This window comes from Triticum aestivum, chromosome 6A (genome assembly GCF_018294505.1).
Source record: "Triticum aestivum cultivar Chinese Spring chromosome 6A, IWGSC CS RefSeq v2.1, whole genome shotgun sequence".
NCBI classification, from domain to species: Eukaryota; Viridiplantae; Streptophyta; class Magnoliopsida; order Poales; family Poaceae; genus Triticum; species Triticum aestivum.
The window spans coordinates 587,452,198-587,477,321 of NC_057809.1; the positions used below are offsets into that span (position 1 = coordinate 587,452,198).

Below are 25,124 nucleotides of genomic sequence, written 5' to 3' on the forward strand. Positions count from 1 at the left end.
AATTTGTTGAGTGCAACAGAGGCTGCCACCATTAGTTATGCCTTCCTCATCTTCGAGAACCCCTCTCGCCAGCCGGAGCACCTGGACGCGGCAGCCGTTGCAATAGCTCAATCGTGTTGTTGTTGTCAGTCGCCGGTGGCCGGGGCGGGGAGCAGGTAGGCGATACAGGCTCCTGAGGAGGGGGGGGGGGGGGGGGGGAATCGCCCCTCCATGATACCCATATCAGGAGGTTTTTTCATCATCCCCATCCAAGGAGGAACAGGTACATGTTATCTTTAAAAAAAATTGGTTATAGCTGCTCTACCACTTTTTACAGTGTGCAAAGGCTGATTTGGCGGGACGTGTAACTTGACTTTTAACAAGTTCCTTCCTCTGTTTTTATTTACTCTGTATATTAATATTGACTGAAGTCAAACTTCGTAAAATTTGGTCAAGTTTATAAAAAACAATATAAACATTTACCATAACAAATCTACATGGTGTGATGTAAAAGTGCATTCAATAATAAATTTAATGATATTAATTTGTTATGTAAATATTTTTATTTATAAACTTTATCAAAATTTTCAACGATTAACTTTGACCAAAACTAATACACGGACTAAATAAAAATGGAGAGTCCTCCTCCTTGTGGAGCACTAGTCTGTTGACTGACCAGCGGCTGAGCGAGCCAATACGTTTGAAGTTTCTCCGACGACTGGAGACTAGTCTCCCTGCCCTGCCTCCCTGTGTACACCGACAGCTGGAGCCGTCGCGTGATATATTTACTTTGAATTGATTGCCTGAAGAAAATACACAGATAGTGGCTCCTAGTTCCGTCTTATTTCCATGGCTACCTTGGGACGAGAAAATCAATCCATCTGAGGTTAGCTCGGCCGCCGAGCCAAGATGCCGGCAGGAGGATTCTCGGCGTCTTCGGCGCTGCCGTCCGGCATGGAGTTTGAGCCCAAGATCACGCCTACGGTGGTCACCTCCTGCGTCACGGCGGCCACCGGCGGGCTCATGTTCGGCTACGACATCGGCATCTCTGGTACAACAAACATCGTTCTACAAAGCAATTAACAAGTAAGACCATGGTGTATCTAACAAATCATGTGTATGCATAGGCGGGGTGACATCCATGGAGGATTTCCAACGTGAGTTCTTCCCGACGGTGCTCCGCAAGAGCCGCGAGAACAAGGGGAGCAACTACTGCCGATACGACAATCAAGGCCTGCAGCTCTTTACCTCGTCCCTCTACCTCGCCGGCCTCGTCTCCACCCTCTTCGCGTCCTACACCACCCGCCGGCTCGGCCGCCGCGCCACTATGCGCATAGCCGGCGCCTTTTTCATCGCCGGCGTCATTTTCAATGGCGCTGCGCGGAGCCTCGGTATGCTCATCGTCGGCAGGATCCTGCTTGGCTGCGGTGTTGGCTTCGCCAACCAGGTCAGAAAGTTCCCGGACTTCAAATTATATGTTATGCAGCTCCCAAACAAAAACTAAAATGCAAGTGGTCTATCCATCTAACATTTTTTTATACTACTCCCTCTGTTTCTAAATATTTGTCTTTTTAGATATTTCAAATGAACTACTACATACGGATATATATAGACATATTTTAAGTATAGATTCACTCATTTTGTTTTGTATGTACTCATTTATTGAAATTTCTGAAAAAACAAATATTTAGGAACAGAGGGAGTAGAAGTATATGACAGGTTAATCAGACTCTCCCCATCCCATATTAATTGTCCTGAAACAAATGTATCTAGACGTATTTCGATGTTAGATACATTCTTTTGAGAGACAATTAATATGGAACGGAGGGAGTACATGCTAAAATTACTTCTCAAAAATTGTATTTTTTCGACCCCATAAATTAAAGTATAGGATAGTAGGAAGCTTAAATGAATGAGATTGTTTTCTTTTTGTTCTTGACGATGAAGCTAGCCTCAATACACATACTCCATTGGGATTTATTAGTCCCTTTATAATTTGGGTTAAATTTTGAATATATATTTAAGTATCAAAATGTAAGTTATATGTCTCAAAAAATATATTGTTGGATTCGGATCCAAAACAACTTTCCAATTGTGTTACTTCTCGCTACATATAAGGTATATTTCTTTAGGTGATTTATGGTCAAAACTTGACGCGCAATACGAATCTTGGGCTCACAAACTGATTTCTTATTTTTGCACATTAATATCGACTATTCAAGAGCAACAAGTGTTGGCAATGAACAAGAGTGGGGATCAAGTATTGGTTTGGTGGAAGTGTATATCACAAATTGGTTTGGTCGAACTGTAGATCGGGTTAGTTCTATGCACAAAACGCATGTTGTTAGTGGTTACATCAGTGTTTTGTGCAATCATAGACATATTATTAGTGAACTATATGAGTAGAATTTTTCTAGAAACAAAGTGCAAATGCAAACACTGTCTCTCTCTCTCTCACACACACACACACATTCCTATGAACACATGCACACATATCTTATCTTATGAGCACCTCCGATAGATTGAGCCGACAGATCTTGAGATTGATGAAGTCACCATAGCAGATTTGTAGTAGATGGAGATGATCACTGAACAGATAGAGTCGGAAAGTCTAGAATAAATCCAAGAAAATACGACCACCCATGCCAAGTCTACGACATGAACTCTAGTGGGCAGGTTCCATCACACAGAATAATAGCCTATTATTTCTTGACCTCATGTTTTGATATTACGATGTCGATATACTGACATGTACATGTGCAGGCTATTCCTCTGTTCTTGTCAGAGATCGCACCGATTACAATCCGCGGTGGCCTCCCTGTTCCAGATAAACATCACTGTCGGCATTTTGTTCGCCAACCTCGTCAACTATGGCACTAACAGGTACCTGCCCATCAGGCGTCTTCCATGCTATGCTTATTTCCTACCATATATAGAACTTTTGCATTACATAAAATGAGTGTATATGCCTATAGACTTACCAGCAAATGGTTTTCATCCTCATGCAGGATCCACCCTTGGGGATGGCGTCTTTCTTTGTCCCTCGCGGGATTCCCGGCTGTGTTGTTCACCCTAGGTGCATTCTTCATGGTCGATACACCCAATAGCCTCATTGAGCGTAGTCGTCAAGAGGAGGGCAAATTTGTGCTCAAGAAGATCCGTGGCACCGACAACGTGGAGCCAGAGTTCAATGAGATCGTGGAGGCCAGTCGCATCGCCCATGACATCAAGAACCCATTTCGCAGCCTCCTACAACGCCGCAACCGTCCCCTTCTCATGATCACCATCCTCCTCCAGATGTTCCAGCAATTGACCGGTATAACCGCCATCATGTTCTACGCCCCGGTGCTGCTCACCACATTGGGATTTAAGACCGAGGCTTCACTCTACTCGGCAGTGATCACGGGGGCAGTGAACGTATTGTCAACGTTTGTATCAATGTACATTGTAGACCGAGTGGGGAGACGGATATTGCTGCTAGATGCCGGCGTGCAAATGTTCCTCTCGTTAGTGCCATGGCTGTGGTGATGAGGACAAGGGTTACCGACCGCTCAGACCACCTCGGCCATGACTAGGCCATCATGGTCGTTGTCGGTGTCAAAACCGGCGGATCTCGGATAGGGGGTTCCGAACTATGCGTCTAAAGCGGATGGTAACAGGAGGCAGGGGACACGATGTTTTACTCAGGTTCGGGCCCTCTTGATGGAGGTAAAACCCTACGTCCTGCTTGATTATTCTTGATAATAAGAGCAGTACAGAGTTGATCTACCACGAGATCGGAGAGGCTAAACCCTAGAAGCTAGCCTATGGTATGATTGTATATTGTCCTACAGACTAAAACCCTCCGGTTTATATAGACACTGGAGGGGGCTAGAGTTACACAAGGTCAGTTACAAAGGAGGAGATATACATATACGTATTGCCTAGCTTGCCTTCTACGCCAAGTAGAGTATCATCCGGACACGGGACGAAGTCTTCAATCTTGTATCTTCATGGTCCAAGAGTCCGGTCAAAGGATATAATCCGGATGTCCAGATACCCCCTAATCCAGGACTCCCTCAGTAGCCCCCGAACCAGGCTTTAATGACGATGAGTCTGGCGCGCAGTGTTGTCTTCGGCATTGCAAGGCGGGTTCTTCTCCAAATTTTGAACGTTTGTTAAGCAGTGTCCGGTCCCATAAATGTTGAACCTCTTGGCTTTTGTGCCCAATAAGGGCTATCTTCCATGCGTCGAATGAATGCGAGGCGCCAGGGCATTTTTACATTCGCCCCCCTAGCCAGATAAATAAATTGTCTATTAAAGGAATGAGGATTCTTAGATCCAATTCATACCATCCTCCCCCAGCGAGAATCCATCGGAGCGTGCTTCAGAAAGATCCACTCCAGCATGGCCGACCTCCGCAGCTCCTCCTCCCGCCCCCGTAGCCCTAAGCCCGGTGATTGGGAGAGGTGTTCAGTCCCACACAGTCGATTAGTTGAACTGTAGACTAAGGGATTTCTCCCTCCGGCGTATATGGTGCCCGTCCGAGCCGGGCTCGCCACCTACAATGGCGGGGAGCAAGCGGAGAGCTTCCCCAGCCCCTCTACGAGGGAGCGGGTATGCCTTGTCCCTTATTTATTGAGGGGACTAGGATTTCCGATTCATTCGTTCCTCCGCGGGCTCCTGGAGTTTTACGGCCTCCAACTGCATAATTTCACCCTTGCTTCCATTTTACACATCGCCGGCTATGATGCCCTTTGCGAGTTATTCTTGGGCTGCGAGGCTCATCTCGAGCTATGGAAAAAGGTTATTTTGCCTCGTCCCTCATACACAAAAGGGGTCACTTTATCAAGTGGGCGAAGCCGAAATATGGCGCATCGCCGAAACCGGATACCTGTCCGGTACTCCGAAGAAGACGTCCGAAGACTGGCCTTCGGAATGGTTTTATATGGAGGACGTCCCCCTTCCGGACCCTGTTCGGCGGGGTCTTCCTGAGTTCAGCAATGCTCCTCTGAAGAAACGCCGAAGTTGGCGCCCACGGAGCCCCCAGGAGGAAGACAACGGAGAAATCCTTTACCTGATGAACCGGATTAAAGCGCTGGCTCAATCAGGATTGACAGTAATCGAGGTTATGTCAATATGCATAATGCGGGGAGTGCAACCACTTCAATATCGAGGGCAACCCTTGTGGTGTTTTAACGGGGAAGATGACGCCACCCGTTGCGGGCGTAAGGGTCCGGACAACGCTGCCGCTTTAGCAAAAATTATGTCCGAATTGTTCAAGGGAGAGGAAGAGGGGTTCATCCGCATCAAGACACGGGATGGATTCTCCATGTACAACCCTCTAAGCTGGGTGAGTTATATCTCCTTACTCCCGTTCTTCCCGCATTCTTTGTAGTAGGTACTCACCTTGCCATTTTGCGACAGGAACTGCGAAAAGCCATAAGGGAGGTCAGCAGCCCATCTCCACAACCAGAGGACCCTGACCGGGCCCTCGGTGCCGGACTCAAAGAAGATCCGGACATATTCGTGGAGCTGATAGACCGGCAGTTCTATCAATTAAGCTGTGATGACGCCATGGTGGCCATTACGACCGACTATCCCGGACTGCTTCCTGCGTCGCACGTAAGAAAAACCAAAAATCCCAACTCCAAAAACTTGGATCCCCTTTTAGACACTTCACCTACCATATACATATGGTGTTTTTATAGGGAAGGCATTCGGGACGCCATGCCGAACCCGCAACAACTCGCCAACAAGAGGCACCGAGGTCGGGCAGGCCAAAAAGGAAGGCGGTCAGGACGGAGACGCCGGCGCAGAGGTATGACAGAAACCCTGCTCCGTGGTTGTCGTCTTTCTTGAAATGTAATGATGTCCATGTTTCTTTAACAGAAAAAACGCTCGCTGGAATATGTCCGGTGAGGCTGCCGATCATGCTTCCACCAGTCGGGCTCCAGGACCGGACATAGAGGCGGAAGCCGAAATGGATCGGACGCCGGATAGTCCCCCTACAGAGGATGCGGATAGGCTATCCGCTACACATTCAGAAGTGGAGAGCGCCAGGAATCATAGGCGTCGCCGGGCCGTACTCCACGACGCTTGCTTCTCACCAGAGGCATTTGATGCCTTCAATTTTGGAGAGGCGTACCTCCGTGCTGCTCAAAATGGTCTAGCCAGAGCCACGGACCAGTATGTAAAGGATGTACAGGTAAGAAAATCTGACGATTATATGTATCAGTAGCCCCTGAGACTTGAAACAGTTAGCAGAACTGATTTAAGGATCATCTTATTGTGTAGGTTCTTACAGAGAAGAATTGTCGACTGTCACAGTAGCTGGAGGAATGCAAGACCCAACTTCGGGCCGCTGTTGCCGCATTGAAGGAAACTAAAAAGTCCCCAGCCGGTAATATTTCTTTCAAATAATGAGAGGTATCATATGGCATGTGGCATGGCTGCAGATCTAACAATAGATGTTGCAGATAAATCCGCAGAGAATCCGGAGGAGCAGCACGCCGTACGATAGCTAAAGGCTGGCGAGCGCGTGCTGACTAAGGTCAGGCAGGAGAAAAACAATCTCCAAGACGCCAATACCAAGCCGAGCGTGGAACTAAAAGATGTTCGAGCCCAGCTTGCGGACTCCGAGAAGGAGAACAAGCGGCTTCGACGCGGCATATTTAGTAAGTGCTTGAACGAACCCTTAATAAAGGGGACGACGGAGAAGCCGGCTAACAGAGTTATGTTTGCAGGTATGCTGACGGGTCGTCCCACGGAGGAGATGCCCGGGTCTGCGGGTGATCTTCTATCCGAGCTCTCACAACTACACGAACAAGTCCGACAGGTGATGCAAGGTATTGCCCAGGCCTTGTGGCCATCCGTCTCCCTGCCAGAAGGCGTTGGAGAGCTTGTGGAGAAGCTCAAGGGAGCACAACGGCGCTTCCAATTATGGAAGATATCTGCTTGCCGTCAAGGTGCCAGGGAAGCCTGGGCCATGGTGAAGACGCGGTATACCAAGGCTGACCCAAATCACATGGCCGAGGTTGGACCTGTGGTGCCCGACAGGAAAGAGATCCCCGTTAGCTTAGTCTATGGGCAGGTAGAATTAGCCGCAAAGTATTCCCAACAGGATTGTAGGCTAGACCGCCTGTTGGATGGTATAGAAGAGGAATTTAGTCAGTCTACATGACTATGTAATTAATGTGACATGTATAATGCCTTCTAGCCGGATTGTAGATCATTTGTCATGGCGGACCTTTTCGCTTCAACCTCGAGACCCGATAGTCCGGAGTGTATCCGAATACCCGCTCAGTTATATAAGAACCGGGGTATGCGTGGAGACCAGGCGTAGGGGTCATCAGTGCTTGAACAGACAAGTGCCCAACTAGTTATGTTATATTACATGGGTATTAAGAAACATCTTCCAGGGAGAATAGTTCCGTTAAGGGTTCCTTTCCCTGGGTATGCATGCCCTAAAGTGCATGCCCGGACTGCGAGAGGAAACGCAGGCAAAAAACATCTGGGGGCATATGTGAAAAATAAATAAAAATCATCTTTTTTTCACCGACCGAATATTCCCTTAAGAACGCTAGCTTTCGGCTTCACCCAGTATGAGGTACACATCCGGCTGACCCGGCAGTAATAATCGCAGAGGTGCTTCCCTTATGCCCTAGCCGAATTAATGGGAACATAGGGCATAAATACAAGAGCCAGGAAACCCAGCTTGGCCAAAACTTAAGTCATATCGATGCATATAATGGCGAAGAAAAGGTACATGTGGAAGGATAACATATGTGCTCAGCATGAAGCCCAGATGGATAATTAAGCTTCTGTGTAAGAAGCCCCCAGGTATAATGAGCGCGGTTAGCGCATCTACAATGTGCAAGCGAAGCACAAGTTGGCCCTTGAAGGCCTTGAAAAAGAATAAAATAAAGAAAGAGAAAAAAGACAGATAATATATATATTCAAAAAATGGACAAAGGAAGGAGACAAACATAGAGTCTGGCGCTAGGCGTAGAATCTTCGGAGCCTGGCTGCGTTCCATGGGTTCGGCTCAAGTCGATTATTCGATGCATCCCACAGACAGTACACTCCATCGGTCAGAACTTGGTCAATAATGAAGGGACCTTCCCATTTGGGCTCAAGCTTGCACTTTTTCTTCTCCGGCAGGCGTAGAACTAACTTGCCAACGTCATAAGTTTTGGCCCGTACTTCTCTGCTTTGGTATCTGCGAGCCTGTTGCTGATAAAATGCGGAACGGGCTTTTGCCACATCGCGCTCCTCCTCCAGGGTGTCCAGACTGTCCTGCCGATCGAGCTCGGCTTCTCTTTCTTCGTACATGCGCACTCGAGGTGAGTCATGGATTATGACGCAGGGCAGGACTGCCTTTGCGCCGTACACCATAAAGTAGGGTGTATATCCGGTACTACGATCCAGTATGGTCCGCAGCCCCCAGAGTACAGAGTCGAGCTCCTCTACCCAGTGTGTGTTAGACTCTGTTAAGGACCGCACTAATCTGGGTTTAATGCCACTCATGATAAGACCATTTGCTCGCTCAACTTGGCCGTTGGTTTGTGGGTGATAGACAGAAGCATAATCGAGCTTGATGCCCATGTTGCTGCACCAGAGTTTTACCTCGTCGGCCGTGAAGTTCGTGCCGTTGTCAGTGATGATGCTATGGGGGACGCCATAATGGTGTACAACCCCGGATATGAAGTCTATCACCGGTCCGGATTCGGTTGTTTTAACAGGTTTGGCTTCTATCCATTTGGTGAATTTATCCACCATGACCAGTAAGTATTTTTCTTGTGGGTTCCTCCCTTAAGGGGTACGACCATGTCAAGCCCCCAGACCGCGAAGGGCCAGGTAATGGGGATTGTTTGGAGGGCGGTGGGTGGCATATGGCTTTGGTTTGCAAAAAGTTGGCAACCGGCGCAGCGTTGGACCAAGTCCTGTGCGTCTGCCCGGGCCGTCGGCCAATAAAAACCTGTACGGAAGGCCTTGCTTACAAGGGCCCGGGCTGCGGCGTGGTGGCCGCCAAGTCCTGCGTGAATTTCTGCCAAAAGCTTCCACCCTTCCTCTTCGGAGATGCACCTTTGAAGGACTCCGGTAGTGCTTTTCTTATATAGCTCTCCCTCGTGGACCCTGTAGGCTTTAGATCGCCGCACTATGCAGCGTGCCTCATTTTGGTCCTCGAGAAGTTCCTGCCTAGTTAGGTAGGCTAGGAATGGTTCTGTCCACGGGGCGATGACGGCCATTATTACGTGGACTGAAGGTGTTATTTCAGTGCCAGAGCCTCCGATTGTGTCAGAGTGTTCAGTATCGGGCATTTTGGTCGGGTCCAGACTATTGTTGCCAGTGTCCCCTTCCCATACCACCGATGGCTTAAACAACCTCTCTAAAAAGATGTTGGGGGGACCGCGTCACGTTTTGCGCCGATGCGGGCGAGAATATCCGCCGCCTGATTGTTTTCCCGAGCCACATGGTGAAATTCGAGCCCCTCAAACCGAGCTGACATCTTTAGGACGACGTTTCGATAGGCCGCCATCTTCGGATCCTTGTAGTCGAAGTCTCCATTTATTTGGGATATTGCAAGGTTTGAATCCCCACGCACCTCCAGGCGTTGAATGCCCATGGAGACTGCCATCCGAAGACCATGCAACAGAGCTTCATATTCGGCTGCATTGTTAGAGTCTGTATACAGTATCTGCAGTAAGTACTAAACGGTATCTCCGGTTGGGGACGTCGGGACGACGCCAGCCCCTAGACCAGCCAACAGTTTAGAGCCGTCGAAGTGCATGATCCAATTGGAGTATGCGCCGTACTCTTTAGGGAGTTCGGCTTCCGTCCATTCGGCGACAAAGTCGGCCAATACTTGCGATTTAATGGCTCGCCAAGGTTTGTATGTTATGTCGAACAGGAGGAGCTCAATGGCCCATTTGGCAATCCGGCCTGTAGCGTCGCGGTTGTTTATAATGTCATTAAGTGGCACCTCCGAGGCTACTGTATTCGAACACTCCTGAAAGTAGTGTCTCAGCTTCCGGGATGCCATGAATACCGCATAGGCTATCTTTTGGTAATGTGGGTACCGTGATTTGCTTGGAGTGAGGACGGTGGATACATAGTATACCGGCTTTTGAATAGGGAATTTATGTCCGTCAGCTTCTCGTTCGACGATGAGCACTGCGCTTACTGTTGGGGAACGTAGTAATTTCAAAATTTTCCTACGCACACGCAAGATCATGGTGATGCATAGCAACGAGAGGGGAGAGTGTTGTCTACGTACCCTCGTAGACCGAAGCGGAAGCGTTGACGCAACGTAGAGGAAGTAGTCGTACGTCTTCCCGGTCCAACCGATCCAAGCACCGTTACTCCGGCACCTCCGAGTTCTTGACACACGTACAGCTCGATGACGCACCCCGGGCTCCGATCTAGCAAAGCTTCGGGGAGGAGTTTCGTCAGCACGACGGCGTGGTGACGATCTTGATGTTTAACCGTCGCAGGGCTTCGCCTAAGCACCACTACAATATGATCGAGGTGTAATATCGTGGAGGGGGGGGGGGGCACCACACACGGCTAAGGAACGATCACGAAGATCAACTTGTGTGTCTATGGGGTGCCCCCTGCCCCGTATATAAAGGAGTGCAGGAGGGGAGGGCCGGCCCTCTCTATGGCGCGCCCTAGGGAGTCCTACTCCCACCGGGAGTAGGATTCCCCCTTTCCTAGTCCAACTAGGATTCCTTCCATGTAGTAGGAGTAGGAGACAAGGAAGGGGAAAGGAGAAGGGAAGGAAGGAGGGGGCGCAGCCCCTCCCCTAGTCCAATTCGGACTAGGCCTTGGGGGGGCGCGCGGCCTGCCCTAGGCAGCCCCTCTCTCTTTCCCGTATGGCCCAATAAGGCCCAATACTTTTCCCCCGTATTCCCGTAACTCCCCGGTACTCCGGAAAATACCCGAACCACTCAGAACCTTTCCGATGTCCGAATATAGTCGTCCAATATATCGATCTTTACGTCTCGACCATTTAGAGACTCCTCGTCATGTCCCCGATCTCATCCGGGACTCCGAACTCCTTCGGTACATCAAAACTCATAAACTCATAATATAACTGTCATCGAAACCTTAAGCGTGCGGACCCTACGGGTTCGAGAACAATGTAGACATGACCGAGACACGTGTCCGGTCAATAACCAATAGCGGAACCTGGATGCTCATATTTGCCCCTACATATCCTACGAAGATTTTTATCGGTCAGACCGCATAACAACATACGTTGTTCCCTTTGTCATCGGTATGTTACTTGCCCGAGATTCGATCGTTGGTATCCAATATCTAGTTCAATCTCGTTACCGGCAAGTCTCTTTACTCGTTCCGTAATACATCATCTTGCAACTAACTCATTAGTTGCAATGCTTGCAAGGCTTAAGTGATGTGCATTACCGAGAGGGCCCAGAGATACCTCTCCGACATTCGGAGTGACAAATCCTAATCTCGAAATACGCCAACCCAACATGTACCTTTGGAGACACCTGTAGAGCTCCTTTATAATCACCCAATTACGTTGTGACGTTTGGTAGCACACAGAGTGTTCCTCCGGCAAACGGGAGTTGCATAATCTCATAGTCATAGGAACATGTATAAGTCATGAAGAAAGCAATAGCAACATACTAAACGACCGGGTGCTAAGCTAATGGAATGGGTCATGTCAATCAGATCATTCAACTAATGATGTGATCCCGTTAATCAAATAACAACTCTTTGTCCATGGTTAGGAAACATAACCATCTTTGATTAATGAGCTAGTCAAGTAGAGGCATACTAGTGACACTCTGTTTGTCTATGTATTCACACATGTATTATGTTTACGGTTAATACAATTCTAGCATGAACAATAAACATTTATCATGAAATAAGGAAATAAATAATAACTTTATTATTGCCTCTAGGGCATATTTCCTTCAGTCTCCCACTTGCACTAGAGTCAATAATCTAGTTCACATCGCTATGTGATTAACACCAATAGTTCACATCTTTATGTCATTGGTTCACATCTTCATGTGACTAACACCCAAAATGTTTACTAGATTCAATAATCTAGTTCACATCGCTATGTGATTAACACCCAAAGAGTGATCATGTTTTGCTTGTGAGAGAAATTTAGTCAATGGACCTGCCAAATTCAGATCCGTATGTATTTTGCAAAATTCTATGTCTACAATGCTCTGCATGGAGCTATTCTAGCTAATTGCTCCCACTTTCGATATGTATCCAGATTGAGACTTAGAATCATCTGGATCAGTGTCAAAAACTTGCATCGACGTAACCCTTTATGACGAACCTTTTTGTCACGTCCATAATCGAGAAACATATCCTTATTTCACTAAGGATAATTCTGACTGCTGTCCAGTGATCTACTCCTAGATCACTATTGTACTCCCTTGCCAAATCGGTGCAGGGTATACAATAGATCTGGTACACAGCATGACATACTTTATAGAACCTATGGCCAAGGCATAGGGAATGACTTTCATTCTCTTTCTATCTTCTGCCGTGGTCGGGCTTTGAGTCTTACTCAACTTCACACCTTGTAATACAGGCAAGAACTCTTTCTTTGACTGCTCCATTTTGAACTACTTCAAAATCTTGTTAAGGTATGTACTCATTGAAAAAACTTATCAAGCGTCTTGATCTATCTCTATAGATCTTGAAGCTCAATATGTAAGCAGCTTCACCGAAGTCTTTCTTTGAAAAATTCCTTTCAAACACTCCTTTATGCTTTACAGAATAATTCTACATTATTTCCGATCAACAATATGTCAATCACATATACTTATCAGAAATGCTGTAGTGCTCCCACTCACTTTCTTGTAAATACAGGCTTCACCACAAGTCTGTATAAAACTATATGCTTTGATCAGCTCATCAAAGCGTATATTCCAACTCCGAGATGCTTGCACCAGTCCATAGATGGATCGCTGGAGCTTGCACATTTTGTTAGCACCTTTCGGATTGACAAAACCTTCTGGTTGCATCATATACAACTCTTCTTTAATAAATCCATTAAGGAATGCAGTTTTGTTTATCCATTTGCCAGATTTCATAAAATGCGGCAATTACTAACATGATTTGGACAGACTCAAGCATAGATACGAGTGAGAAACTCTCATCATAGTCAACACCTTGAACTTGTCGAAAACCTTTTGCGACAATTCTAGCTTTGTAGATAGTAACACTACTATCAGCGTCCGTCTTCCTCTTGAAGATCCATTTATTTTCTATGGCTTGCCGATCATCGGGCAAATCCATCAAAGTCCATAATTTGTTCTCATACATGGATCATATCTCAGATTTCATGGCCTCAAACCATTTCGCGGAATCTGGGCTCATCATCGCTTCCTCATAGTTCGCAAGTTCGTCATGGTCTAGTAACATGACTTCCAGAACAGGATTACCGTACCACTCTGGTGCGGATCTCACTCTGGTTTACCTATGAGATTCGGTAGTAACTTGATCTGAAGTTACATGATCATCATCATTAGCTTCCTCACTAATTGGTGTAGTAGTCACAAGAACAGATTTTTTTGTGATGAACTACTTTCCAATAAGGGAGAAGGTACAATTACCTTATCAAGTTTTCTACTTTCCTCCCACTCACTTCTTTCGAGAGAAACTCCTTCTCTAGAAAGGATCCATTCTTAGCAACGAATGTCTTGCCTTCGGATCTGTGATAGAAGGTGTACCCAACTGTCTCCTTTGGGTATCCTATGAAGACATATTTCTCCGATTTGAGTTTGAGCTTATCGAGATGAAACTTTTCACATAAGCATCGCAACTCCAAACTTTAAGAAACGACAGCTTAGGTTTCTTGCCAAACCATAGTTCACATGGTGTCGTCTCAACGGATTTAGATGGTGCCCTATTTAATGTGAATGCAGCTGTCTCTAATGCATAACCCCAAAACGATAGTGGTAGATCAGTAAGAGACATCATAGATCGCACTATATCTAATAAAGTACGGTTATGACGTTCGGACACACCATTACACTATGGTGTTCCAGGTGGCGTGAGTAGTGAAACTATTTCCCATTGTTTTAACTGAAGCTCAAACTCGTAACTCAAATATTTTACTTTTGCGATCAGATCGTAGAAACTTTTATTTTTGTTACGATGATTCTCCACTTCTCTCTGAAATTCTTTGAACTTTTCAAATATTTTAGACTTGTGTTTCATCAAGTAGATATACCCATATCTGCTCAAAACATCTGTGAAGGTCAGAAAATAACGATACCCGTCGCGAGCCTCAACACTCATCAGATCGCATACATCAGTATGTATGATTTCCAACAAATCTGTTGCTCGCTCCATTGTTCCGAAGAACAAATTCTTAGTCATCTTGCCCATGAGGCATGGTTCGCAAGCATCAACTGATTCATAATCAAGTGATTCCAAAAGCCCATCAGCATGGAGTTTCTTCATGCGCTTTACGCCAATATGACCTAAACGGCAGTGCCACAAATAAGTTGCACTATCATTATTAATTTTGCATCTTTTGGTTTCAATATTATGATTATGTGTATCACTACGATCGAGATCTAACGAACTTGTTTCATTGGGTGTATGACCATCGAAGGTTTTATTCATGTAAACAGAACAACAATTATTCTCTGACTTTAATGAATAACCGTATTGCAATAAACATGATTAAATCATATTCATGCTCAACGCAAAAACCAAATAACACTTATTTAGGTTCAACACTAATCCCGAAAGTATAGGGAGTGTGCGATGATGATGATATCAATCTTGGAACTATTTCCAACACACATCGTCACTTCACCCTTAACTAGTATCTGTTCATTCTGCAACTCCCATTTTGGGTTACTACTCTTAGCAACTGAACCAGTATCAAATACCGAGGGGTTGCTATGAACACTAGTAAAATACACATCAATAATCTGTATATCAAATATACCTTTGTTCACTTTGCCATCCTTCTTATCCGCCAAATACTTGGGGTAGTTCCGCTTCCAGTGACCACTTCCTTTGCAGTAGAAGCACTTAGTATCAGGCTTAGGTCCAGACTTGGGCTTCTTCACTTGAGCAGCAACTTGCTTGCTGTTCTTCTTAAAGTTCCCCTTCTTCCCTCTGCCCTTTTCTTGAAACTAGTGGTCTTGTCAACCATCAACACTTGATGTTTTTCTTGATTTCTACCTTCGTTGATTTCAGCATCACGAAGAGCTTGGGAGTTGTTTCAGTTATCCCTTGCATATTATAGTTCATCACGTAGTTCTACTAACTTGGTGATGGTGACTAGAGAATTCTGTCAATCACTATCTTATCTGGAAAATTAACTCCCACTTGATTCAAGCGATTGTAGTACCCAGACAATCTGAGCACATGCTCACTAGTTGAGCGATTCTCCTCCATCTTTTAGCTATAGAACTTGTTGGAGACTTCATATCTCTCAACTCGGGTATTTGCTTGAAATATTAACTTCAACTCCTGGAACATCTCATATGGTCCATGACGTTCAAAACGTCTTTGAAGTCCCGATTCTAAGCCGTTAAGCATGGTGCACTAAACTATCAAGTAGTCATCATATTGAGCTAGCCAAACGTTCATAACGTCTGCATCTGCTCCTGCAATAGGTCTGTCACCTAGCGGTGCATCAAGGACATAATTCTTCTGTGCAGCAATGAGGATAAACCTCAGATCACGGATCCAATCCGCATCATTGCTACTAACATCTTTCAACACAATTTTCTCTAGGAACATATCAAAATAAACACAGGGAAGCAACAACGCGAGCTATTGATCTACAACATAATTTGCAAAATACTACCAGGACTAAGTTCATGATAAATTTAAGTTCAATTAATCATATTACTTAAGAACTCCCACTTAGATAGACATCCCTCTAATCCTCTAAGTGATCACGTGATCCAAATCAACTAAACCATGTCCGATCATCACGTGAGATGGAGTAGTTTCATTGGTGAACATCACTATGTTGATCATATCTACTATATGATTCACGCTCGACCTTTCGGTCTCCGTGTTCCGAGGCCATATCTGTATATGCTTGGCTCGTCAAGTATAACCTGAGTATTCCGCGTGTGCAACTGTTTTGCACCCGTTGTATTTGAACGTAGAGCCTATCACACCCGATCATCACGTGGTGTCTCAGCACGAAGAACTTTCGCAACGGTGCATACTCAGGGAGAACACTTCTTGATAATTAGTGAGAGATCATCTTATAATGCTACCGTCAATCAAAGCAAGATAAGATGCATAAAAGATAAACATCACATGCAATCAATATAAGTGATATGATATGGCCATCATCATCTTGTGCTTGTGATCTCCATCTCCGAAGCACCGTCATGATCACCATCGTCACCGGCGCGACACCTTGATCTCCATCGTAGCATCGTTGTCGTCTCGCCAATCTTATGCTTCCACGACTATCGCTACCGCTTAGTGATAAAGTAAAGCATTACAGCGCGATTGCATTGCATACAATAAAGCGACAACCATATGGCTCCTGCCAGTTGCCGATAACTCGGTTACAAAACATGATCATCTCATACAATAAAATTTAGCATCATGTCTTGACCATATCACATCACAACATGCCCTGCAAAAACAAGTTAGACGTCCTCTACTTTGTTGTTGCAAGTTTTACGTGGCTGCTACGGGCTTAAGCAAGAACCAATCTTACCTACGCATCAAAACCACAACGATAGTTTGTCAAGTTGGTGCTGTTTTAACCTTCGCAAGGACCGGGCGTAGCCACACTCGGTTCAACTAAAATTGGAGAAACTGTCACCCGCAAGCCACCTATGTGCAAAGCACGTCGGGAGAACCGGTCTCGCGTAAACGTACGCATAATGTCGGTCCGGGCCGCTTCATCCAACAATACCGCCGAACCAAAGTATGACATGCTGGTAAGCAGTATGACTTATATCGCCCACAACTCACTTGTGTTCTACTCGTGCATATAACATCAAACCATAAAACCTAGGCTCGGATGCCACTGTTGGGGAACGTAGTAATTTCAAAATTTTCCTACGCACACGCAAGATCATGGTGATGCATAGCAACGAGAGGGAGAGTGTTGTCTACGTACCCTCGTAGACCGAAGCGGAACCATTGACGCAACATAGAGGAAGTAGTCGTACGTCTTCCCGGTCCGACCGATCCAAGCACCGTTAACTCCGGCACCTCCGAGTTCTTGCACACGTTCAGCTCGATGACGCATCCCCGGGCTCCGATCCAGCAAAGCTTCGGGGAGGAGTTTCGTCAGCACGACGGTGTGGTGACGATCTTCATGTTTAACCGTCGCAGGGCTTCGCCTAAGCACCACTACAATATGACCGAGGTGTAATATCGTGGAGGGGGGCACCACACACGGCTAAGGAACGATCACGAAGATCAACTTGTGTGTCTATGGGGTGCCCCCTGCCCCGTATATAAAGGAGTGGAGGAGGGGAGGGCCGGCCCTCTCTATGGCGCGCCCTAGGGAGTCCTACTCCCACCGGGAGTAGGATTCCCCTTTCCTAGTCCAACTAGGATTCCTTCCATGTAGTAGGAGTAGGAGACAAGGAAGGGGAAAGGAGAAGGGAAGGAAGGAGGGGGCGCAGCCCCTCCCCTAGTCCAATTCGGACTAGGCCTTGGGGGGGGGGGGCGCGGCCTGCCCTAGGCAGCCCCTCTCTCTTTCCCGTATGGCCCAATAAGGCCCAATACTTTTCCCCCGTATTCCCGTAACTCCCCGGTACTCCGAAAAATACCCGAAACACTCAGAACCTTTCCGATGTCCGAATATAGTCGTCCAATATATCGATCTTTATGTCTCGACCATTTTGAGACTCCTCGTCATGTCCCCGATCTCATCCGGGACTCCGAACTCCTTCGGTACATCAAAACTCATAAACTCATAATATAACTGTCATCGAAACCTTAAGCGTGAGGACCCTACGGGTTCGAGAACAATGTAGACATGACCGAGACACGTCTCCGGTCAATAACCAATAGCGGAACCTGGATGCTCATATTGGCTCCTACATATTCTACGAAGATTTTTATCGGTCAGACCGCATAACAACATACGTTGTTCCCTTTGTCATCGGTATGTTACTTGCCCGAGATTCGATCGTTGGTATCCAATATCTAGTTCAATCTCGTTACCGGCAAGTCTCTTTACTCGTTCCGTAATACATCATCTCACAACTAACTCATTAGTTGCAATGCTTTCAAGGCTTAACTGATGTGCATTACTGAGAGGGCCCAGAGATACCTCTCCGACAATCGGAGTGACAAATCCTAATCTCGAAATACGCCAACCCAACATGTACCTTTGGAGACACCTGTAGAGCTCCTTTATAATCACCCAGTTACGTTGTGACGTTTGGTAGCACACAAAGTGTTCCTCCGGCAAACGGGAGTTGCATAATCTCATAGTCATAGGAACATGTATAAGTCATGAAGAAAGCAATAGCAACATACTAAACGACCGGGTGCTAAGCTAATGGAAAGCTAATGGAATGGGTCATGTCAATCAGATCATTCAACTAATGATGTGATCCCCTTAATCAAATAACAACTCTTTGTCCATGGTTAGGAAACATAACCATCTTTGATTAACGAGCTAGTCAAGTAGAGGCATACTAGTGACACTCTGTTTGTCTATGTATTCACACATGTATTATGTTTCCGGTTAATACAATTCTAGCATGAACAATAAACATTTATCATGAAATAAGGAAATAAATAATAACTTTATTATTGCCTCTAGGGCATATTTCCTTCACTTACAACTTGATGAGTTGCCGCAATGTACAACAGCATTGGTTCGCCGATGTTTGGCACGACCAGGATTGAGTTGGGTGCCAGTATGCTTTTTTTTCTTTCAAGCCGGCTGTGGCGGCGTCTGTCCACTCAAAGTGTTCGGTGCGCCGAAGGAGGCAATAAAGGGGTAATGCCTTTTCTCCTAAGCGGGAGATAAAGCGGCTTAGAGCCGCCACACATCCAGTTAATTTCTGGATTTGCTTGAGGTCTATTGGGATAGCCAACTGTGACAAAGCTCGAATTGTGGCCGGATTAGCTTCAATTCCTCTACTAGAGACAATGAAACCCAGGAGCTTTCCGGCTGGCACGCCGAAAATGCATTTTTCCGGATTGAGCTTGATGCCGTATGTTCGGAGGTTGTCGAATGTGACCCTCAAGTCGTCTATTAGAGAGTCCACGTGTTTGGTTTTGACGACCACATCATCTACGTATGCTTCTACTGTTTTGCCAATCTGTTTCTCCAGACATGTCTGAATCATGCGCTGATACGTTGCGCCGGCGTTTTTGAGCCCAAAAGGCATTGTGTTGAAACAGAATGGGCCGTATGGTGTGATAAATGCCGTTGCAGCTTGGTCGGACTCCGCCATCTTGATTTGGTGGTAGCCGGAGTATGCGTCGAGGAAACACAATGACTCGTGTCCTGCGGTAGCATCGATAATTTGATAATGCGGGGGAGGGGGAAGGGATCCTTTGGGCAAGCCTTGTTCAGGTCCTTGAAATCGACACATAGGCGCCAGGATTTGTCCTTCTTTGGTACCATCACCAGGTTTGCTAGCCAGTCCGGGTGTTTTATTTCTCTAATGAATCCGGCCTCCAATAACTTGGCTAGTTCCTCTCCCATAGCCTATCTCTTAGGTTCAGAGAAACGCTGAAGAGCCTGCTTGACCGGCTTGAATCCCTTTAGGATATTGAGGCTGTGCTCGGCCAGCCTGCGTGGGATTTCTGGCATGTCTGAGGGGTGCCAGGCGAATATGTCCCAATTCTCATGTAGGAACTCTCATAGTGCGGCGTCCACGACGGGGTTTAATTGTGCCCCGATGGAGGCTGTTTTTGTAGGGTCCGTTGGGTGGACTTGGAATTTGACTATTTCGTCCGCTGGTTTAAAAGAGGTGGACTTGGATCTCTTGTCAAGTATTACGTCGTCCCTGTCCACCATGGAGCGTAGCGCAGTTAATTCCTCGGCCGAGAGGGCTTCGGATAATGCCTCGAGGGCCAATGCGGCTGTTTTGTTTTTGGCGTGGAGTGCTGTGTCCGGATCACTAGCAAGAGTGATGATTCCGTTGGGCCCGGACATTTTGAGCTTCATGTACCCATAATGGGGTATGGCTTGGAAGATCGTGAACGCGTCCCGTCCTAAAAGGGCGTGGTATCCACTACTGAACGGGGCTGCTTGGAATGTAATTTCTTTGGACCTATAGTTCTCCAGCGTGCCGAATACCACATCTAGTGTGATTTTCCCAGAACAGCGTGCTTCCCTACTGGGGATGATTCCTCTGAAGGTTGTGCTGCTTTGATCAATGCGGTTCCAGTCTATTTCCATTTTTTGAAGAGTTTCCTCATAGATGAGGTTTAATCCAATGCCGCCGTCCATGAGTACTTTGGTGAGTCGAAAGTCGTCCACAATTGGACTGAGGACCAGTGCAGCTGGTGCTCGGGCAGTTCGGAATTTAGGTTCATCACTAGGTAATAGCCATGTCACTCCATGGATTCATTGCTGCTATGTGGCAGATTTCGGCGAGGCTGCGGAGTGTTCGCTTGCGCCTATTATTTGATGCGAAGGTTTCAAAAACTGTTAATACCGTATTGTTATCCACGGGATGGTGCTCTGTAGCATTTGGGATAAGAAGATCCTCACCACTTTTGGCCACCTGCCGGAGTATCCAACATGCTCTAAGGCTGTGCGTTGGTATGGTATCCGCTGTGCTATGAATTTTGCAGGGTCCGTTAAGCCATCCCTCCAATACGGTTCCATGCCCTGTAGAGGGTTTTTGTTTCTTTGTAACTAACTCGGGTGTCTTATGATAGTGCACCCTTTTTGTTGGGAAACGTTGCAGAAAACAAAAAAAATTCTACGGTTTCACCAAGATCCATCTATGAGTTCATCTAGCAACGAGTGATCGGATTGCATCTACATACCTTTGTAGATCATGCGCGGAAGCGTTCAAAGAACGGGGATGAGGAAGTTGTACTCGACGTGATCCAAATCACCGGAGATCCTAGCGCCGAACGGACGGCACCTCCTCGTTCAACACACGTACGGTCAGCGTGACGTCTCCTCCTTCTTGATCCAGCAAGGGGAAGGAGAGGTTGATGAAGATCCGACAGCACGACGGCGTGGTGGTGGATGCAAGGGTCACCGCAGCAGGGCTTCGCCGTTCTACTACGAGAGGGAGAGGTGTAGCAGGGGAGAGGGAGGCGCCAAGACTCAAGGGTGCGGCTGCCCCCTCCCTCCCCCCTTTATATAGGCCCCCTAGGGGGTGCGCCGGCCCTAGGAGATGGGATCTCCTAGGGGGGGGGCGGCCAAGGGGTGGAGTGCCCCCCAAGCCAGGTGGGGCGCCCCCCACCCTAGGGTTCCCAACCCTAGGCGCATGGGGTGGGCCAAGGGGGGCGCACTAGCCCACTATGGGCTGGTTCCTCTCCCCACTTTAGCCCATTGGGCCCTCCGGGATGGGTGGCCCCACCCGGTGGACCCCCGGGGCCCTTCCGGTGGTCCTGGTACAATACCGGTGAACCCCGAAACTCTCCCGATGGCCGAAACTACACTTCCTATATATAATTCTTCACCTCCGGACCATTTCGGAACTCCTCGTGACGTCCGGGATCTCATCCGGGACTCCGAACAACTTTCGGGTTACTGCATATTATATCTCTACAACCCTAGTGTCACCGAACCTTAAGTGTGTAGACCCTACGGGTTCGGGAGACATGTAGACATGACCGAGATGGCTCTCCGGTCAATAACCAACAGCGGGATCTGGATACCCATGTTGGCTCCCACATGCTCCTCGATGATCTCATCGGATGAACCACGATGTCGAGGATTCAAGCAACCCCGTATACAATTCCCTTTGTCAATCGATATGTTACTTGCCCGAGATTCGATCGTCGGTATCCCAATACCTCGTTCAATCTCGTTACCGACAAGTCACTTTACTCGTACCGTAATGCATGATCCCGTGACCAGACACTTGGTCACTTTGAGCTCATTATGATGATGCATTACCGAGTGGGCCCAGAGATACCTCTCCGTTATACGGAGTGACAAATCCCAGTCTTGATCCATGTCAACCCATCAGACACTTTCGGAGATACCCATAGTATACCTTTATAGTCACCCAGTTACGTTGTGACGTTTGGTAGACCCAAAGCACTCCTACGGCATCCGGGAGTTACACGATCTCATGGTCTAAGGAAAAGATACTTGACATTGGAAAAACTCTAGCAAACGAACTATACGATCTTGTGCTATGTTTAGGATTGGATCTTGTCCATCACATCATTCTCCTAATGATGTGATCTCGTTATCAATGACATCCAATGTCCACAGTCAGGAAACCATGACTATCTGTTGATCAACGAGCTAGTCAACTAGAGGCTTACTAGGGACATGTTGGTGTCTATGTATTCACACATGTATTACAATTTCCGGATAACACAATTATAGCATGAATAAAAGACAATTATCATGAACAAGGAAATATGATAATAATCCTTTTATTATTGCCTCTAGGGCATATTTCCAACACTTTTACTTCGGACCTGGTGTATATTCTTAGCCGGATTATCCCAAAATTTCGTTTTGGTTTTCTAGGCGCTTTCCATCGCACAGTACTTTCGTACTATGGATGCCAAGTCAGTGAAGCGTGATATGTCACGGCGACTTAAGGCGTTAAGGATTCCCTTGTCCGTGCAATTATTGCAGAAAAATGAGACTGCGTCTTCCTCGCGATAGTCCTTAACCTTGTTCATCATAAGGAGGAATCTGGCCCAATAATGATGTACTATTTCATGGGGCTCTTGCCTGATGTGGGAAAAATCGTTTATGTCTGGGTGGGTGGGTGGAATTGAGTCCGAACCCCTACCCAATCTGAGACCCAGGGGCCGAGGTGTTTCCAATATTGGAATTTCGGGTTCCGGTATGTTGCCCGGTAAGTCTGGCCTACTGCCTGACTCTAGGTTCAGGGCTTGGGTGATGTCCTCCCGTAAACGGGTATCCGGCTTGGAGAGCTCAGGAATCCGGACATAGTTAGTCCTCAAGATAGAAGAGGAATCGCCGCATTGTTCCTCTACCACCGCAACATGGTGGGTGACCGGTGGAGAGTTAATCTCCCTTTGATCGGGTTTAAGCCCAATCCGATCATAGTCTGTAGCGACTCCCAAGGCAGCGATGCGATCCAAGAGCTCGTTTAGGGAAGAGAGCTCCATTGGATCCATCAGCTCGGCGAATTCTGAGCCGACGTGGAGGTTGTTTTTGATGACCCGAGAAGTCATCGTCGGGGCGGCAGCCGAACGGGCGGTCATGATGAAACTGCCTAGCCGGAGAGTTTGGCCGACAGCCAAGGCTCCCCCGGCGGTGATGTTGTTCTTAACAAAGAGACGAGGCATCCTTCATTATGGTGACGTCACAGAGGAACTCTCAATGAAAGCACCAATGTCGGTGTCAAAACCGGCGGATCTCGGGTAGGGGGTCCCGAACTGTGCGTATAAGGCGGATGGTAACAGGAGGCAGGGGACACGATGTTTTACCCAGGTTCAGGCCCTCTTTATGGAGGTAAAACCCTACATCCCGCTTGATTATTCTTGATAATATGAGTAGTACAAGAGTTGATCTACCACGAGATCGGAGAGGCTAAACCCTAGAAGCTAGCCTATGGTATGATTGTATCTTGTCCTACGGACTAAAACCCTTCAGTTTATATAGACACCGGAGGGGGCTAGGGTTACACAAGGTCGGTTACAAAGGAGGAGATATACATATCCGTATTGCCTAGCTTGCCTTCTACACCAAGTAGAGTCCCATCCGGACACGGGACAAAGTCTTCAATCTTGTATCTTCATGGTCAAGAGTCCGGTCAAAGGATATAATCCGGATGTCCGGATACCCCCTAATCCAGGACTCCCTTAGTCGTCATCATCATCTGCAATTTTGTATCCTCCTTTGCTTGGTCATGGGGCCCACTCGGGTGGCTCATCCCGAGCGAGACCTTCCCGCTCGAGACGCGCTCCGCGGGGCAGAGCATCAGTGTCTGCATGAACCTACTCTTCACATACGTCTTTGCGCAGGTCTTCCTCTCGATGCTCTGCCACCTCAAGTACTTCATATTTGTGTTTTTCTCCGTTTGTGTTGCCATCATGTTGCTCTTCGTCCTCTTCTTCCAACCCGAAACAAAGAACATTCCCATCGAGGAGATGGCTGAAAGAGTGTGGAAACTACACTGGTTCTGAAAGCAATTAATGAATGATGGAGGTGACAACCACGTCATCAGCGAGGAGGAAACGCCATCGACGGTGTCATTATTTGATTCGTTTGTAGAATGAAGTGACATCAACCAGTGTAGCTTTATTTTGTAAACAAGTCAAAATCAAGATTTCGCAAATCTTGGGTCTTACATGCAACACAAACATATCTTGGTGCTCCAGCCGTCTGCACAGTTATGATCGATGATAGCCCATGGAGCGCAAATAGTGGGGAGTACCCCATAGCTTCTTCATTCTCACGAAAAGAAGTATGAGAGCTTGATGTCGTAGCGAAAATGTCACATCAACGAATTAGAGTTTGTATAGGATTGGGATCTTTATGATTATTAGTTTTTCACTTATATATTAAAATACATTTCAAATATTGTATGGCATCATGTAACTCAATTTCAGGAGCTCCTTAACAAAATAGGTGCTTCCACTAGATCACAGTGTTAGCTATTCTATGCCCGCGGTTAATTGTCCATTTGTCAATAACATGTTGGATATACACTCAGGTGTGTATATCAAAGTGGAACGAGATCCTCTGACTTAGATCGATCTACTGCAGAGGGAAGTAGTACGGCGTGCGCCGTCCGTTGGCCATCCGATGGCAAGAACGTAGAACGGGCTTTGTCGCTCAGTTCACCAGCAAAGCTACCGGCCCATGCGGCCCAACGCGACGCAAGCGAGGGAAGCAAGGGGAAAAGGGTGCAAGAGGCCATAGAAAAAGAGCGAGGATTACAGAAACGGCGGGAAAGTTCACTGGAAGGAGATCGCTCGCGCCCGGTGGGGACTACTGCTCTGCTCGCCAAGCTCAGGTAAGTCTCCATAGTCCTTTCTCTCGACACCTAACACATGAATAAAATTGA

At 46.9% G+C, this 25,124-nt stretch overlaps 1 pseudogene; it reads left to right on the forward strand.

Moving 5' to 3' along the window:
• The first annotated feature begins 795 nt into the window (after positions 1–795).
• Positions 796–24,333, forward strand: LOC123129750 (sugar transport protein MST4-like; annotated as a pseudogene).
• The last annotated feature ends 791 nt before the right edge of the window (positions 24,334–25,124 follow it).